Here is a 7440-nt window from a genome sequence, read left to right as displayed (position 1 = left end):
AAGCAGTCCAAGATGTGCTCCTACCCACCACTGAGCCATCATGGGCTTCAGGCTCCACCTGTAAGGAGGTCTGGCAAGCTCTCAGGACTGTCTGAAATCTCTTTCTGGGCGATGTTAACCGCTGGTTGGCGCCTTTTTCTTCTCCCAGCAGGAAGATCCCCATTTCTTTGGAGTACGTTGTTCCAATAATCTGATACACATGAGACACTTAGGGTATCATCCCTTCCTCCACGTGGGATCTGGATGGAACACAGAGGATCAGGTTCGGTGCCTCATCTGCCCGTTTTCAATCCTCTTCAGCTACCCTTCAAGTCCCTAGTCGGCCTTTGTGGAGTGTATGGTGGTTCTGCTACTGAAAGGGGGCTTTCAGTAAACAGCGATGGTTTGACGTCCACATGGAATAAATGGGCAGATCAAGTCTTCCAAAGAAACAAAGCACACAGGGTATTAGGCTGAGCAGCGAGGAAATGGGACTGCTGCGCACACGCAGTCAGAAACGGTGAGCAGGCACGCGTGCTCTGCGGCAGAATCGTTCTCCACTGTGGTAGCGGAGGCACGGAAACAGCAGGAAAGGCCGCGCGGGCTCATGCTGGGGACCAGCCTCCGCGGAGCCAGGGAGGCCTGGGGACGTTGCTAGGATTCCAAGCCTTCGCGACCTTTTCACCTACACAGCCCCTGAGAGCCCGGCTTTCGAGGCCTGGAGAGGGGGGCCGGCCCTGTGAGCCCTGACGCCCGCGGGTCTCTGGGTGAGCAGGGCGGCCATTTGCAGCCCCGGGGTCTCCGCAGGAAGCAGGCAGGGAGTTACGAGGTCAAGGGTCGCGGTTCCCCCTCTCCCTCAGAACCCGGAAAACTGCCTCCTCGCTCTTGGGCTGCGCCTCCCTGAGGCAAGGCTGGAGAGTCAACCTCCCACAGCCTTGGAGGGCTGGTCTTTGGGGTAAAACACGCGGTGGGAAACCTGCCTGCCTTCATTTTCAGCTCTGTGCGACTTCCACTTCCTGTTTTGGAGGAGCCAGGACTTTAGCTTGCTTTCCTTGATTCCAAGGAAGGAGGTAAAATGAGAGCCAGGGGTGTTTCTAAGGAGGCCCCTAGGGGCCCATGACTGTGCCAGGGCCAGCCTTGTGGCAGCAGGTCTGAGGGTATCAGAAGTGACCAGCTGTCCCGGGGTCAGCCCCGGAGGTGGGGCTGGAACTCAGAGGGAGAGCAAGTGCCTAGCAGGTGTAAGGCCCAAGCCCCCAAGTAGCGAATAGAGAAATGAATAAGTAAAATAGAGAACCAAATCTAATGCTCAGTTCTGTCACTAAAAGTTCCAGTTGACTAAATTTTCCAGGAAACTTGTTTTTGGTTCTGCTAGTTTTGAATAGCTTCAAGAAAGGCAGGTCTGTCTCTTTTTCACAATTATTAATTTATTACTACTATCCGATGGACTGCAAAGTCAGGGTCAATGCTAACATTATGAATTTTGAGATTCCAACCTTTTTTATTTGGAGGTGTATCTCATTTTTGATATGGACAAAATACCCACAAGTATTGAAAATGTGTGTGTCATGGGTAAACCTCTAGCTTTGTCAGCATGCCTAACTTTGAAAAATTATTGCTTGTGTTGATTGACTGACGCTTTGGATGTGACTTCTGGTGCTCGTGTGGGGGTCAGAGGACAACCTGGGGGAGTTCTCTCCTTTCTTCCTGTGGAGCACAAGGATTGAACTTAGATCAAAATTCCTCCTCCTCTTCCACAGGGCTCCCCAAGCTCTGGGGGGAGGACCCCTATGGAGGCCTCCAGCTTGGACTCTCTCTGCCTCCCTGATGAGCTAGGCACTGACCCATGAGTATAGCAGAACAACACTTGGAACCATTTCATTGGTTTTTTTGTTTGTTTGTTTGTTTGTTTTGTTTTTTTGCCAGTCGTGTTTGGTTCCCTGCTCTCTGGGCTATCCAGCCTCTGGTTCCTGGCCATCCAGGCAGTGTCAGGTTCCGGCACTCTCTCAACACGTGGGCCTCAAATTAGATGAGTCATTGGCTGGCCACTCCCGCAGGTCCTGCACTCCCACTCCCCAGCACATCTTGCAGGCACGACAGATTATAGCTGGAAGGTTTTGTGCCTGGGTCGGTGTCCCAGGCACACCCCTGGCAGTTTCCACCGCACCATGTTTCTACATACCCTGTCCCCCTGCCCTGTGCTGCCGATTCTAGTCCCCTCTCCATGTTCTCTCTCCCTCCATCTCTTCCCTCCAACTGATCCTTCCTGTTCCTGTTCCCACCTGCCCCAGCCCACCCACAGAATCTATTCTATTTCCCCTCTTTTTGTGTCCCTCCTAGAATCCTCCTTGTTATTTAGCCTCTCTGAATTGTAGCATGATTGTCATTTGCTTTACAGCTAATATCTACTTATACATGAGTACATACTGTGTTTGTCTTTCAGAGTCTGGATTTCCTCACTCAAGATATTTTCTAGTTCTATTCATTTGCCTGCATTTTGTGATATCATTTTTTTTAAACTGCTGAGTAATACTCTTTTATGTAAATGTACTACATTTTGTCTATCCATTTTTTGATTGAGGGACATCTAGGTTGTTTCCGGTTTCTGACTATTATGAATAAACCTGCTATGAACATAGTTGAGCAAATGTCCTTGTGGTGGAATGGAGCGTCCTTTGGGTAGAATCCTAAGAGTATTATAGGTGGTGCTTGAGGTAGAGCGATTCCCAGTTTTCTCAGGACCTGTTATATTGATTTCTATAGTGGCTGAACAAGTGTGCACTCCCACCAGCAATGGAGGAGTGTTCCCCTTGCTCCACATCCTCACCAGCATGAGCTGTCACTTGTGTTATTGAGCTTAGCCATTCTGATAGGTGTAAGTAATTTTGATTTGCATTTCCCTGATGGCTAGGAATGTTGAACATTTCTTTAAGTGTTTCTCAGCTATTTTAAATTCCTCTCTTGAGAATTCTCTGTTTAGATCATTTTTGATTGGATTATTTGGCTTGTTGAGGTCTAGTTTCTTGAGATTTTGTTGTTGTTTGTTTTTCAAGACAAGGTTTCTCTGTGTAGCCATGCTGTCCCAGCCTTGCCTTGTAGACCCGGTTGGCCTCAAACTCAGAAATCCATCTGTCTCTGCCCCTCTAGTCCCCCCCCCTCAGCACCAGCTTTCTTGAGTTCTTAATATATTTTAGATATTAGCCCTTTTGCAGATGTAGGGCTGGTGAAGATCTTTTCCCATTCTGTAGGCTGCCATTTTGTCCTATTGACAGTGTCCTTTGCCTTACAGAAGATTTTCAGTTTTCAGTCCCATTATTGATTGTTCTGCCTGTGCTATCAGTGTTCTGTTCAGGAGGTTGTCTCCTGTTCCAATGAGTTCAAGGCTCTTCCCCACTTTCTCTTCTGTCAGGTTCAATGTATCTGGTTTTATGTTGAGGTCTTTGATCCACTTGGACTTGAGTTTTGTTCAGGGAGATAAATATGGATCTATTTGCATTCTTCTACATTCCAGCACCATTTGTTGAAGATGCTTTCTTTTAACCTGTCCATTTTTATGCCAACACTCTGTGGTTTTATCACTTTACTTCTGTAATACAGTTTGAAATCAGGGATGGTGATATCTCCAGAAGTTCCTTCGTTATTCAGGATTGTTTTGCTATCCTCTTTTTTTGGTTTTTCCATATGAAGTAGAGTATTGTCCTTTCAAGGTCTGTAAGAATTGTGCTGAAATTTAGTTGAGGATTGTATTGAGTCTGTAGATTGCTTTTGGCAGAATGGCCATTTTGAATGTGTTTCTTCAAATCTTTGACATGTTTGCCTTTCGAGGCTTTCGCTTGCTCGGCAGAGTCACCACAAGATGTTTTACATTATTTGTATCTATGGTGTTGTTTCTCTGCTTTCTCTCCCAGTCTATTTGTTATTTGTATATAGAAGGGCCACGTTTTTTTTTTTTTATTTTTAGTTAATCGTGTATCCAACCACTTTGCTGAAGGTGTTTATCAGCTGTAGGAGTTCCCTGGTAGAATTTTTGGGGGGTTGTTTGTATGTATTATCATATCATCTGCAAATGATGTTTTGACCTCTTCCTTTCCATTTTGTATCCCTTTGATCTCCTTCAGTTGTCTTATAGCTGTAGCTGTAACTTCAAGCACTAATTGAATAGATGGGGAGAGAGTGGGCAGCCTTGTCCTGCCCCTGATTTTAGTGGAATTGCTTTGAGTTTCTCTCCATTTAATTTGATGTTGGCTGTAGGCTTGCTGTGTATTGCCTTTATTGTGTTTAGGTATGGGCCTTGTATCCCTGATCTCTCCAAGACTTTTACCATGAAGCAGTGCTGGATTTTGTCAAAGGCTTTTTCAGTATCTAATGAGATGATTATGTAGTTTTTTTTCCTTTGAGTTTGTTTATATGGTGGATTATATTGATGGGTTTTTGTATGATGAACCACCCCCGAATCTCTGGGATGAAGCCTACTTGGTTATGATAGATGGATCTTTTTGATATGATCTTGGATTTGGTTGTGAGTATTTTATTGAGTATTTTTGCATCAATGTTCATGAGGAAAACTGGTCTGAAATTCTCTTTCTTTGTTGGATCTTTGTGTGGTTTAGGTATCAGGGTGACTGTGGCCTCATAAACTGAAATGGAAAATGTTACTTCTGTTTCTATTTTGTAGGATAATTTAGGGAGTATTGGCATTAGCTCTTCTTTGAAAGTCTGGTAGAATTCTGCACTAAAACCATCTGGCCCTGGGCTTTTTGGTTGGGAGATTTTCATGACTGCTTCTATTTCCTTAGTGGTTATAGGTGTATTAAATAGTTTATCTGATCTTGATTTAACTTTGGTAAGTGGTATCTGTTGAGAGAATTATCTGTTTTGTTTTGATTATCCAATTTGATGGTTTACAGGTTTTTAAAGTATGTCCTTATGATTCTCTGGATTTCTTTAGTGTCTGTTGTTATGTCCCCCTTTTTGTTTCTGGCTTTGTTAATTTGGATGTACTCTTTCTACCTTTTTGTTAGTTTGGATAAGGGTTTGTCTATCTTGTTGATTTTTTTTCAAAGAACTAATTCTTTGTTTTATTGATTCTTTATGTTGTTCTCTTTGTGTTTTATTGAATCTAGCCCTGAGTTTGATTATTTCCTGCCTTCTACTCTTCTTGGGTATGCTTGCTTCTTTTTGTTCTAGAGCTTCTTTTTGGTCTAGGCGTGCTGTTGAATTACTAGTGTAAGACTCTCCCCACCCCCTTTTTTAAAATGTAGGCATTTAGTGCCATGAACTTTCCTCTTAGCACAGCTTTCATTGTGTCACCGAAGTTTGGGTATGTTGTGCCTTCATTTTCATTGAATTCTAGGAACTCTTTAATTTATTTCTTTATTTCTGTCTTGACCCAGTTTTCATTGAGTAGAGAGTTCAGTTTCTATGAGTTTGTAGCTTTCTGTTGTTTTTGTTGTTGTTGAAGTCCAGTTTTACTCCACGGTGGTCTTATTTTAGTTATTTTGCATCTGTTGAAACTTGCTTTATGACCTAGTGTGTGGTTAACTTTGGAGAATGTTCTGTGAGGTGCTGAGAAAAGGTATATTCTTTTGTGTTTGGGTGAAATGTTTGGTTCATAACATCTGTTAGCTTCAGTATTTCTCTGCTTAGTTTTTGGCTGGATGACCAGTCTGTTGGTGAAAGTGGGCCATTGAAGTCTTCCATTATCACAGTATGAGGGTTGATATACGATCTAAGTTTTAGAAATGTTTTCTTTAAAATTGTGGGTGCCCTTGCATTTGGGGCATATATGTTAAGAATAGAAATATCATCTTGGTGGATTTTTCCTTTGATGAGTAAAAAGTGTCCTTCCCTCTCTCTTTTGATTAACTTTGGTTTGAAGTCTATTTTGTTAGATATTAGAATGGCTACTCAGCTTGCTTCTTGTTCTATTTATTTAAAAAATCTTTTTCCAGCCTTTACTCTGAGGTAATGTCAATCTTTGATGTTGAGTTTTGTGTGTGTGTGTGTGTGTGTGTGTGTGTGTGTGTGTTTTATATGCAGCAGAAGAATCGATCCTGTTTTTTAATCCATATTGTAATCTGTTCTCTTTATTGGGGAACTAGTCCATTGCTATTGTGAGTTATCAATGACCAATGATGGTTAATTCCTATTACTTTGTTGGTGGTGGTAGATGTGGTGGTGGTGGTGTGTGTGTGTCTTTCCTTTTTGGTTCTGTAGGTGTGAGATTATTTATTTCCTGTGTTTTCATGTGTGTAGTTAACCCCTGGGTTGGAGTTTTCTTTCTAGTACCTTCTGTAGGGCATTATCATGGAATGTCTTGTTTTCTCTAACTATGATGATTGAAAGTTTTGTTGGGTATTGTAGTCTGGGCTGGCATCTGTGGTCTCTTAAGAGTCTGCCAGACATCTGTCCAGGCCCTTCTAGCTTATAGAGTTTCCACTGAGAAGTTGGGTGTAATTCCAATAGGTGTTTTATACCTTGCTTTTCTGTTTCCTCTCTGGTCTTCTGGTTGGTGTGGCCTGTGGTTGAGCAGGGGGTCACCACCTGAGTTGGGGGCTGGGACATGGTGACCAAGAGGGGATGGGGAATTGAGGATAGTGTTGGGGGGCACCAAGAGAGTGGGAGAGATCTGCAGGTGGAGTTCTGGTGGCTGACGTGGCCTCTGGTCAAGCAGGAGGTCTCCACCTGATTTGGGGCCTGGGATAGTGATGAGGAGGAGAGGGAGAATTGGAGTTAGGATGCGGGAACACTGAGGAAGTGGGAGAGGTTTGAGGGTGAGCAGCTTACCTGGAGTTTCGATACATATATGTATATGTGTGTGCATGGATGCATGCATGCATGCATGTATGTGTGTATGTATGTATTTTGGTTTTTGTGACAGGGTTTCTCTGTGTAGCCCAGGCTGTCCTGGAACTTGCTCTGTAGACCAGGCTGCCCTTGAACTCAGAGATCTGCCTACCTCTGAGTGCTGGGAGTAAAAGCCTGTGCCACAATGCCTGCCTATGGTAGATACTTTTAAAAAAGAATGTATGATGTTTACAATCTCAGACTATTGATTACATTTTGTGGTGTTAATCTTTTTGTTTGCTTGTTATTTTTAAATTTATTGATATATGCACATGTATTTCTGGAGGACAGGAGTGGGTGTGTGATCCTCTGGAACTAGAGTTACAGGCAGTTGTGAATCATTCAGTGTGGGTACTGGGAATTGAGCTCAGGCCCTCTGCAAGAGCAGCAAGTGGTTTATATGCACTAAACAATCTCCCAGCTCTTTAAAATTTTTATTTATGGATTTATTGATTTTGAGAAATGATGTGGCTTTGGAGCTCACTCTGGGCTGGAACTCACATCCTCTTTCAGCGTCCTATGTGTTAGGATTACAGGTGTGACCCACTATGCACAGTTCTTTTTCAGTCTTTTGACACCATTTGCTTCTGGATATTTCATTTGGCTACTTTATCTTAT

Source organism: Meriones unguiculatus, chromosome 1, assembly GCF_030254825.1.
Source record: "Meriones unguiculatus strain TT.TT164.6M chromosome 1, Bangor_MerUng_6.1, whole genome shotgun sequence".
NCBI classification, from domain to species: domain Eukaryota; kingdom Metazoa; phylum Chordata; class Mammalia; order Rodentia; family Muridae; genus Meriones; species Meriones unguiculatus.
Note: the sequence above shows the minus strand (reverse complement) of the source record.